Consider the following 12835-nt stretch of genomic DNA (forward strand, 5'->3'; position numbering starts at 1 on the left):
GTAAATGGGAGTTCCTATTCTTGAAAACAATTAAGTTCATTACTCTACCATGAAAATAGACATTACATTGGTTAGTTCACACCTAGCTGAAAGAATTTGGAATTAGCTGATAAAGAGGATCACACCTCCACCAGGGCTGCTGTGTAAATAGTGGTCGATTAATGTGTGTGTAATGTGAGCGGGGCTCCTCATAGAAGGATGACATGACCCAGCTGCGGAGAGGGCTTGTTTAATGTGGTGTGCAGTCTACCTGCCACAAAAACCTCAATGTTTGCTGAGAACAGATGACTTACAGCTGTTCAACATCAGCTGTCCCTGGAGGCAAAGAGTGTAAATATTAACACCACCTTCTGTGTACTAGTAAGCTGACAGTAGATAATATTTTTATAGTCCTGGTAGTATGGGGAACTCGGGAGAAAAGTGAGACATTTTACACAAAAAGGTTAATAGACAGGTAATATACTTTGTATTACACTACTAATAATTTGATAATGAAGCTGGTACTATAAAAATACACTGAAATGTTTTTGCATGGTTTAAAAATGACCTAAGGCCAGTAGACTATTGGGAGCAGTCAAGATACAACCCTGGTTTTATGCTTACTAACAGTCACCAAGAGCAGTTTAGGGTAGTTTACATATTGGGATCTTTTTGGTTTGAATCTTTGTAGAAAAATGTCTAGTACCAATGTACCATTTGTCTCTCTGTGCTGTGATTACAATTTACACTTTATTTATCACATTCTTAGAGGAGACATTTAGTCAAAAGGATCTTATGATATGTCATAGATTCATAGGAGAAGATCATATTGGTTGATTCGATGGTCCTGGACTACCACTGTTTTTCTCAATGAAACAGCTCTTTAGAGAACGCAATCCCCTTTGGCATTGAAGATTGGAACAACATTCAATGTAAATGACATTCAGAATTTTAGGGAATCTGTCACCAGGTTTATGCTGTCCTATCTGAGGGTAGTATAAAGTACAGCCAGAGACCCTAATTCCAACGCTGTATTGCCTACATGTCAGCGATCAGTAGTTTTTGCAAAAATCACTTTTCTCATGTAGCTTGTATTCATGAAATGTGGATAGCCTCAAGGACTCCAAGGACTCGATATTCTTGAGCTACAGCTAGCCCGACCCACCTACCCCTGATTGGCAGCTTTTTTTAGGTACAGTCTGGGGAGAAAGCTGTCGATCAGCAGCCGGTGGGCGGGTGTAGCCATAGTTCATGAATGCGAGATGAATGAGAAAAAGTGATTTTTACAAAAATTAGTGGTCGCTGACAAATAAGTAATACAACGTTAGAATCAAAGCCTCTTGCACTACTTTATGCTGCCCTCAGATAGGGCAGCATAAACCTGACAGATTCCCTTTAATCACAGTGTTCTTGGATTTCCAGTCTCAGAAATCAATGAGAAGTACCAAAGAGATTTCAGTACTCTAAAGAGACCTTTCATGCTGAAAATTACGGGTGGTCTAAGATTACTGACTTCATCAGTGTTATCTTCTGATTTCCCTTTTAATTTAATGTTAGTTAAACTATTAATATTGAGTGGGAGGAAGATTCAACATTTCAATGTGCTTCACGTGTACAAGCTGCATGGCCGAAAACGTCATCATACCACGCCACATCGATTTTGGCCGTGTGGCACACTATTGCAGCACGGCCTCAACATTATTACAAATAAGTAGACAGATACTAAGAAGAAAAATGTAAATGTCATATCAGTTCCACGTTTTATTTTTTTAGGCATTTAAAATGAAAAAATGACTAGTAGTTGTAGAAGTATGTCCTGCATGTTTCCTGCTTCTGTTCAGTTTGCTACTTTACAATCAATAAAACCTTCAATTTCAGACGTACCCAAACTTTTACATACAGTTGTACTGATAATAGTTCGAGACTAAAATACCAAGGTGGGAAATGGGAGGAAAGGAAATAAAATGTTATGAAAACGAAGAAAAGAGATAAAGTTGGGCATCACACACCTTGAAACACGTAACCAACGTCTAGAGTAACAATTACCAATACTTTTTAATACAAAAATCAAATAAAGTACATTATCTGTGCCAAACAATGGATGAGCGTTATTGTAATAACAAAGACTTGACCCAGAGCTAATTGCTGAATGCATCTAATATGCAAGCAAAAAATTAATTTGGCAAAAAATTTTTGGGGAACCGATGCCTTATTGGAAAACTGTATTGTTAGAGGCACAATCTGAATTAAGGAAAGGTAGATGAAAACTAAATATTACTGCTGATGTACACTGGTTAAATGAAAGAAAAAAATGAATATGAAAAGGAATTCAACATGTGCTCACCAATAACAAAAAATGAAGAGGTTGAAGTGATACAGGAACTCCCTATGAGAAAAGCCCCAGGGCCAGATGGATACTCTGGAGTTTATTTAAGATTATTGGGGACTCAGCCTCAGAGGATCTGTTAAAACGATTTAATAGCCTTTATATAGAGAGCGAGGTTCTCCTCTCAGCATATATGACTTATTATGGTTATTCCTTATAAGGACAAAGACCCTCTGGGATTGGACACATATTGCCCAATTTCTCTTCTAAATCAGAATATAAAAATACTCTCAAAAATACTGGCAAATAGGCTTTTACACTTTCTGTCAGAGATAAAATCAGAACATCAAGCAGACTTTGTTAAAGGCAGATCAGGAAGTAAAAACTCTGGCAGTCCTTGACTGGGCCAGTCCCATGACACAAGAATGCAGAAATTCTGCTATAATATTTTTCAATACCGAAAAGCGTTCGATAATATGTCCTGAGACTGAATATTCGTGGTTCACATTTGAGCAAATCCTGAGAGCATTATATAAAAATATTTTATTTAAATAAAAAACCCCCACACAATCCTAGTTAACCATTTTATTGAGAATAAAAAAAACGCCGTCATTGAAGTAGTCCTCGAATCCAAAGTAGTCCAAAAACCGAACCTGTAAAATAACACAAACACAAAATTAGCAAAATCTTAAATGGCACGGGGGGGTCAAGTGGCATTTGAAAGCTCTTTTTAATACGAAAACAAAGCCGCAATCGATTTTGAGATTTTTTTTCCCGCTGAGATATTTACCTCTAAAGTTATCATCTTCATTATCGGCTACCGCCGGTGTTATCATTACCCAAAATGTACCGCGCGGGTAAAATCCTAAATGTGTGTGGGCGCGTGTGTGTGTGAGCTTGGGAATGTCACATCAAGGTGACTTTAAATTACGTATTATTACAATCGGCCTCGGCGGTACAAAATGGACCTTGTCTCTGATTGTAACATGATTTCATGTGTACACATTTCGGTGGTCACTTGTGAATTTCAGAGAGCGCATTGCATTTGCAGAAAATGCATTTGACCGAAACGGAAAGGATCAATCTCGATAGGATCTTATTTTTTCTTCGCCATACCCTCTCATCATCAATAAAGTGATCCTTTCCGGTCAAATGCATTTTGTGTAATATGACAATAGAAATGTACAAAAATGAGAATTACTCTCTGAATTAGCGCTCTCTGAAATTCACAAGCGACTACCGAAATGTGTACACATGAAATCATGTTACAATCTCTGTCACAACGGTGACAAACGGAAACCATTAGCAACGTTTTCGTCACCATTGAGATCAATAGTGAGGGAAACAGAAGCTAAGGTTTCAGTTTGCCTTTCCACTGAGGTTTAACCAGACGGAAACCTCCGATGGAACCCCTCAACGGAAGGGCAATGCTGATTTTAGGTTATTCAATCGTAATCACTTTATATATGAAAAGTTATACAACTTTCTGATATACTTTATGTTTTAATTCCTCCCAATTTCCAAGATCTTATTTTGATATCATTGAATGATAACTCCTGTTTACATGCATAGTCTGAAAACCCATATGGCCCCGTTCACACGTTACTTTAAAATCCTATGTGTATTTTCACAACAGAAATGCGAGGCTTACCCTCGGATTTCTGCCGCAGATGTGACGCACAATGAAGGGCTGATTTACCGCTGCGTCCCCTTGTTTTCAAATGAATAGGGCCGGCTGAAGTTCCCTGCAATGAACCACTAATACCTACAATACCCTGCAATAAAACAAGTACGATGTATGAATTTATTGAGATCTCTTCTCCCACAGGATCTTGACCTGTACACAGAAAACAGTCATACTCTACACATTTGAAGAGACAGCAGCATATCTATGGTTGAAAGCTGCTCCACACAATGACAAAAAGGGGAAAACCCATTCCAGCGGAAGGTTTACCCACAGATTAAACCTGATCGCTGGTTGCCCTAGTAGTAGGACACCCTGTGATTTGCTTATTTTCAGGAGACTCTTCTAACAAAAAGGGATTATCCAAAACGAAAACCATTTGGGTATGTTCACACGCAGTGACCAAAAAGTCTGAAAATACGGAGCTGTTTTTCGCGGCGTATTTTATGGCCGTTATTGAAACTGTTTTTCAATGGAGTCAATGAAAAACGGCTCCAAAAAGTCCCAAGAAGTGACATGCACTTCTTTTTCGGGGGCGTCTTTTTACGCACCGTCTTTTGACAGTGACGCGTAAAATTACACCTCGTGGGAACAGAACATCGTAAAACCCATTGAAAGCAATGGGCAGATATTTGTAGGCGTAATAGAGCCGTTTTTTCAGGCGTAATTCGAGGTGTAAAACGCCCGAATTACGTCTGAAAACACTGCGTGTGAACATACCCCTTAAGTTTAAAAAAAATTGATATGTCATGTGTATAGTTTGATGTGGTCCTTAATTACGTAAAAATTCACATCTATCAAAACCAAAGTTGGACAGTATTATGTACTTCGAAGAGATTCTTGGCACAAAGTCTATAAAATAATGTCATAAAGGTCTTCAAGTAAAGGGTAAATGAATGATTAATGAGCTGGAAAATAAACAGGAAGAAACAAGAATGTGAAATATGCATTTCAGTGCCAATAAGTGCAAAATAATGTATGTAGTGCACATAACACAGAAGGGAGGGCTACAATTGACCCTTCAGAATTCAGGGTTAGAAACTATTAGGGGAGACCTCATTTGTTGTTCGCACCTCAAGGATGACAGCTAGAATCTATAAGTAACAGAAATAAATACATTTACAGTTTTCTTCAATGCTTTATTTTAATGAGTTAAAATGAGAGGGCTTCCACTTTGCTTCCTATTTTTGGGTGTCAAATTAGGTTTTATGTAATGAACCGAGTTCAAAGGGTAAAATCAGACATTACAGAAATGTAATATGCGATTATGGTGCGGTGTTTACACTCGTGCTCATGTTACGTTTTTAAAATAGCATGTGCATTAGTTACATTAGGTTAAAGCCATATGTTGTGGCCTCTGTGCGTTTTGTTGCAGATTAACACACAAACAGCGCCTTCCTTATTCGCTTAAAATACGATCCTGAAAAATGCACTGTATACTGAACTTCAATTGTACCATTCACTTTAATGAATGCACTAAGTGGGCATGTTGGATTTCAGATCTCCTTTGTTTCCGCGACAGCAGTTTATTTCTATATACTCTCTGAAATTAACTTGCACACCTGGCATGTTTTTGGAGTGACACGGGACGGCCACCTTTAGTGCGCTAGCTTTGTAAGTTTATATGGTTAAGGCCAGATTTGCACGAACGTGTCCGTTTGGCGTCCGCAAAAAACACAGCGATTTTCCTGTGTTACAGTTCCATGTGCCATCGGTGTGTGTTCCGTGTGGCATCAGTTTTTGATGTCAGTGTTGGTGTACTTTTTTTTTTATTTACTTTTTTCTTTGCATTTCTTTAGCAACTGGTGCGTGAATCAAGGACAGCACGCGGATGACGTCCATGTACTGTCCGTGATTTTCACACACCCATTGACTTCAATGGGTGCGTAATCTGCAAAAAAATTGACCAAAATAGGACATGCAGTGAGTTTCATGCAACAGAAAGACGCTGCGTGAAAAATCACTGATGTCTGAATAGCCCCATTGAGTTGCATAGGTCCGTGTGCTGTCCGTTGTTTTCACTGACAGCACACGGACGTATAAAACATTTGCGTGAATCTGGCCTAAGTTAGTAAGTTGCCAGACACCTCTGACTTATTCTTCCAGCAGCAAAAAGTATGTTTAAAATGTTTAAATCCACCATGCCCAGTCATCGTTTCCCCTGACATGTGCCATTGGGGGTTACATTTCATTTCCATCTGTATATTAATCTAAGGTGAATAGGTGCTTTGGGCTAACACTTAATATCCTCCATTTTAAGCACGACGTGAAAACTGATTTCTTCCAGAATCATTATGTTACACAATTTGACTACAGTTACCACCTCAGCTCATAGAACCAGGGGCGTCGCTAGCACCGGGCCTTCAGGGCCTAAGCCCCGTATCTTCGGCCCGGTGCCCCGGATACCCTGCGATTGCCACATTGAATGGATTAGCTATAGGGGTCGCAGCGGTCACTGTGACCTGTCCCCGAAGCCAAGGGGGCCCCAAAACCAAGGGGAGCCTGGGCTCCCCCGCACAGCTTGTATAAAACTTACTATAGTAACTGGGGCCTATGTAATAAACTACATGGGCCCCTGCTACTATAGTAACTGACAGTATACTTACTCTCCTCTTTCCCGAGCACAGCGGAAGTCCTGACGTCTTCTCGTGTCATGAAGTCACGATGCTGTGCGCCGCGCATGACGTCACAACGTCACACCATGGGATGGTGTCAGGACATCCGCTGCACACAGAGCAAAAGAGGAGGGTAAGTGAACATTACTGTCTGCTGTGGTCATGTATCTAAGTCTACCTTGTGGTAGGCTTAGATACAGGGTCTAACAGACAATATCACACATGGACCCTGTATCTAAGCCTACTACATTGTGGGCTTATATACATGGCCATCTATGATACTGTCTGATGGGCCCCATATCTAAGCCTACCACATAATAGGCTTATATACAGGACCCCGGCAGATAGTAATCTTATACAGTATAAGATCACTGCCTTCTGGGGCCCTGTATCTAAGCCTAACATGTGGTAGGCTTAGATACAGGACCTATGTGTGATCCTGTCTGATGGGCCCTGTATCCAAGCCTACCACATTATAGGCTTAGATACATGGCCCATGTCTGATCTCGTCTGATGGACCCTGTAGCTAAGCCTACCACATAGTAGGCTTAGATACAGGGCCCCAGCAGATAGTAATGTTATACAGTATAAGATTACTGTCTGCTAGGGCCATGTATCTAAGCCTACCTTATGGTAGGCTTAGATACATGGTCTAACAGACAGCATCACACATGGGCCCTGTATCTAAGCCTACCACATGTGTTACTAATTGGGTTTTTTGCGTGTTTATGTTTTTTTTACATGTTCGGTCATTGGACTACGTTGGATTCGAGGACTACTTAGATGACGGCTTTTTTATTTTCAATAAAATCGTTAACGAGGGTTGTGTGAGGGTTTTTTATTTCAATAAAATATTTTTTCTATGTCTGTATTTTCTTTAAAATTTTATTACTACCGCTTTAGTAATGAAACCACATAATTTATTTCATTTTTTAAAATAAATTATTCGGTCCCCCCCATTTTTCATATCCAGCCAGATACAACATAGCAGCAGCGGCCTGGCATTACCAGGGTGGGAAGGGTCACTGTTTTTGAGCTTTCCCAGCTTAATGATACCAGCCTGCGGCCGCCCCAGTGCCCGACCAACACTGCAGATAGTTGGGTACTGGATCGTACCCGGCTCTTCCCGGTACCCCTGGTGGCGGTGGGTACGGGGTAATAATTGGGGCTAGTGTTAACCTTTTCACTAACATTTAGCCCCGCCTTAGTAATGAACGCTGTCAATCAGCCAGCGGCCATTACTAAGGTGGTAGTAATAAAGTTTAAAAAAAATAGGACATAGAAAAAATATTTTATTGAAATTAATAAAAATAACACAACTCTCGTTAACCATTTTATTGAGAATAAAAAAGGCATCATCAAAGAAGTCCTTGAATCCGAAGTAGTCCAACAACCGAACATGTAAAAAAACACAAACACAAAAAAAAAACTTAGTAACACATAAAAAAGCAAAGCAATTATTATTCTTACCTTTCCTGGGTCCAGCGCTGGAGCTGCAATGTCAGCGAGCTGGGCCCTATATCTAATCCAATCATGTGTGATACTGTCTGCTGGGCCGTATATCTAATCCTATCATGTGTGATACTGTCTGCTGAGCCACTGTATTTAATCCTATCCATAGTTATAGGATCAGAGTGCTATAGATATGCTGTCTCATATACATACATATACATATATATATATATATATATATATATATATATATATATATATATATATATAGGATACTTACTGCTGGGGTCATGTATCTAAGCCTATTGTCTGCTGAGACAATGCATCCAATTCAATTTAGCTAAGCTATAGTAGCCTTAGGGTATGTGCACACGCTGTGTTTTCAGGCGTATTTCGGGGCATAAACGCCTCAAAATACACCTGGAAAAACGGTAGCTAGACGCCGAAAAACATCTGCCCATTGAAATCAATGGGAAAAATGGCGTTTAGTTCAGACGGGCGTTTTTTATGCCGCAGTAAAAAGAAGGAGCATGTCACTTCTTCAGCCATTTTTGGAGCTGTTTTTCATAGTGTCAATTGAAAAACAGCTCCAAAAACGGCCCAAAAAACCCATCCAAAAACACTTTCGGCTACAAAAACGGCTGAAAATCAGAGGCTGTTTTCCCTCGAAAACAGCTTTGTCATTTTCAGCCGTTTTTAATTTTGCGTGCAAACATGCCCTTAGTCTTATAGATATGCTATCTCCGATATGTATGTAAATATAATTTTCTTCCAGCGGCGGTGGGTGAATATATGTCTCGGGGCTTGTGCCCCTGATTTTTTTAAGACCCTAGCAACGCCCCTGCATAGAACACATACAAATCTCTGCCCTTTATGCTTAATTCCACCACAAATTACCCTTTACTAACCTAGCTCTATGTACAGTACATACATGAAAAGTGACTGATTCTATAATCAGGAAGACGGATAGAATAATTTGTCGCCAAGACCACCTCAACCGAATGGTTTGCTGTCTCCCTGGTGCCAGGGTTCGGCATGTGGTGGAACGGGTGGACAAATTGCTGGGAGGGGCTGGTGATGATCCAGCTGTCGTGGTCCATGTCGGTACCAACGACAGAATAAATGGTAGGTGGAGGAGCCTTAAGAATAATTTTAAAGAACTAGGATACAAGCTGAAGGGAAGGACCTCCAAAGTAGTATTCTCAGGAATACTGCCTGTGCCATGCGCATCACAGGAAAGACAGCGGGAGCTCAGGGAGTTAAATGCATGTCTGAAGTCTTGGTGTAGAGGAGAAGGATTTGGGTTCCTAGAGCACTGGGCTGACTTTTCATTGGGGTACAAACTGTATTCTGCAGATGATTTGCACCTAAATGGAAGGGGGTCCGCTGTGCTGGGGGAGAGAATTCTAGCTGGGGTGGCGGAGTATTTAAACTAGGGCTGAGGAGGGAGGTCAATGTAGAAAAAAAAGGGGTAGCCAGGTTAGAGAGGGGTCAGACTATATTGGTGGGGGGAGAAACAGAATGTGGGGAGAGGACTAGACAACAAGATAAGGAGATCCTTTCGTTACAAAACATCAGTGTAAATAAAAAGGCCCGATTAATGTCAAATCACATTTCTGATAATAAAAGTGAAAAACTGACAGGCAAGTTAAAGTGTATGTTCACAAATGCCAGAAGTCTAGCAAGCAAAATGGGGGAGCTGGAGGCCTTGATACTGGAAGAAAATATAGATATAGTTGGTGTTGCTGAAACATGGCTGGACTCTTCACATGACTGGGCTGTAAATCTACAGGGTTTTACACTTTTTCGGAAAGACAGGACAAATAGGAAAGGCGGTGGTGTATGTCTGTATGTGAGAAATGATATGAAGGCGAGTGTGAAAGAGACAATAGTGGGTGAATACTGTGAGGAGGTTGAAACCTTGTGGGTGGAACTAGAAAGGGAGGTAAACACTGAAAAAATTACTTTTGGTGTAATCTATAGACCCCCCAATATAACTGAGGAGATGGAAGTTCAGCTATATAAACAGATGGAGCGGGCTGCACAGGCGGGTACTGTAGTGATAATGGGAGATTTTAATTTCCGGGATATTAATTGGTGTCATGGTTCGGCTTCAACTGCAAAGGGGAGACATTTCCTCAACCTGTTGCAGGAAAATTTTATGGGCCAGTTTGTGGAAGACCCGACTAGAGGTGAAGCTCTGTTGGATCTGGTCATTTCTAATAATGCAGATCTTGTTGGGAATGTCAATGTTCGTGAAAACCTCGGTAACAGTGATCATAATATAGTTACATTTTACCTATACCGTAAAAAACAAACGCAGGCTGGGAGGGCAAAAACATTTCATTTTAAGAAAGCCAATTTCCCCAGGATGAGGGCTGCAATTTAGGATATAGACTGGGAAGAACTAATGTCAAATAATGGGACAAATGATAAATTGGAGATTTTCACATCTACTTTGGGTAATTATAGTGCAAAATTTATTCCTACAGGTAACAAGTATAAACGACTAAAATTAAAACCCACATGGCTTACACCTTCTGTGAAAGGGGCAATACACGACAAAAAAAGGGCATTTAAAAAAATAAAAATCTGAGGGTACAGCTGTAGCCTTTGCAAAATATAAAGAGCTTAATAAAATCTGTAAAAATGTAATAAAATCAGCAAAAATACAAAATGAAAGGCAGGTGGCCAAGGATAGTAAAACAAATCCTAAAAAATTCTTCAAGTATATAAATGCTAAAAAGCCAAGGTCTGAACATGCAGGACCCCTAGATAGTGGTAATGGGGAGTTGATCACAGGGGATCAAGAGAAGGCAGAGTTACTAAATGGGTTCTTTAGCTCTGTATATACAACAGAAGAAAGAGCAGCTGATGTAGCCGGTGCCAGTGCTGTTAATATATCAGTTGATATACTGAATTGGATGAATGTAGATATGGTCCAAGCTAAATAAAATAAAATAAATGTGCACAAGCCCCCGGACCAGATGGGATACACCCTAGAATTCTTAAAGAGCTTAGTTCAGTTATTTCTGTCCCCCTTTTCATAATATTCAGAGAATCTCTAGTGACTGGTATAGTGCCAAGGGACTGGCGCAGCGCAAATGTGGTGCCTATTTTCAAAAAGGGCTCTAGGTCTTCCCCGGGTAATTATAGACCAGTAAGCTTAACATCCATCGTGGGGAAAATGTTTGAGGGGCTATTGAGGGACTATATACAGGATTATGTGACAATAAATAGCATTATAAGTGACAGCCAGCACGGTTTTACTAAGGACAGAAGTTGTCAAACTAACCTAATCTGTTTTTATGAAGAGGTGAGCAGAAGTCTAGACAGAGGGGCCGCTGTGGATTTAGTGTTTTTGGACTTTGCAAAGGCATTTGACACTGTCCCCCATAGACGCCTTATGGGTAAATTAAGGACTATAGGTTTAGAAAATATAGTTTGTAATTGGATTGAGAATTGGCTCAAGGACCGTATCCAGAGGGTTGTGGTCAATGATTCCTACTCTGAATGGTCCCCAGTTATAAGTGGTGTACCCCAGGGTTCAGTGCTGGGACCACTATTATTCAACTTATTTATTAATGATATAGAAGATGGGATTAATAGCACTATTTCTATTTTTGCAGATGACACCAAGCTATGTAATATAGTTCAGTCTATGGAAGATGTTCATGAATTGCAGGCAGATTTAAACAAACTAAGTGTTTGGGCGTCCACTTGGCAGATGAAGTTTAATGTAGATAAATGTAAAGTTATGCATCTGGGTACCAACAACCTGCATGCATCATATGTCCTAGGGGGAGCTACACTGGCGGATTCACTTGTTGAGAAGGATCTGGGTGTACTTGTAAATCATAAACTCAATAACAGCATGCAGTGTCAATCAGCTGCTTCAAAGGCCAGCAGGATATTGTCGTGTATTAAAAGAGGCATGGACTGACGGGACAGGGATGTAATATTACCACTTTACAAAGCATTAGTGAGGCCTCATCTAGAATATGCAGTTCAGTTCTGGGCTCCAGTTCATAGAAAGGATGCCCTGGAGTTGGAAAAAATACAAAGAAGAGCAACGAAGCTAATTAGGGGCATGGAGAATTTAAGTTATGAGGAAAGATTGAAAGAATTAAACCTATTTAGCCTTGAAAAAAGACGACTAAGGGGGGACATGATTAAATGATATAAATATATTAATGGCACATACAAAAAATATGGTGAAATCCTGTTCCATGTAAAACCCCCTCAAAAAACAAGGGGGCACTCCCTCCGTCTGGAGAAAAAAAGGTTCAAGCTGCAGAGGCGACAAGGCTTCTTTACCGTGAGAACTGTGAATCTATGGAATAGCCTACCGCAGGAGCTGGTCACAGCAGGGACAGTAGATGGCTTTAAAAAAGGCTTAGATAATTTCCTAGAACAAAAAAATATTAGCTCCTATGTGTAGAAATTTTTCCTTCCCTTTTCCCGTCCCTTGGTTGAACTTGATGGACATGTGTCTTTTTTCAGCCGTACTATGTAACTATGTAACTATGTAACTTAGTGGAAGTGGTGTTACACAGAAAAATTACTGTAATAAAGTTAAGTGGCATGTTACATTATTTAAATTCAGTTTTTTGTACTTCAATGGAGCTGAGCAGCACAGACACGACCGATGGTCAGATGTGGCGCAGTTTCGGGATGAAAGCGGACATGTTTTCCAAATCCTGTATAACCCCATTAAACTTTTACCCTCTATGCATCACAATACATTTTATGCCTGTGTTCGCACAAATACTGGCAGGG

Source organism: Rhinoderma darwinii, chromosome 1, assembly GCF_050947455.1.
Source record: "Rhinoderma darwinii isolate aRhiDar2 chromosome 1, aRhiDar2.hap1, whole genome shotgun sequence".
NCBI lineage: Eukaryota > Metazoa > Chordata > Amphibia > Anura > Rhinodermatidae > Rhinoderma > Rhinoderma darwinii.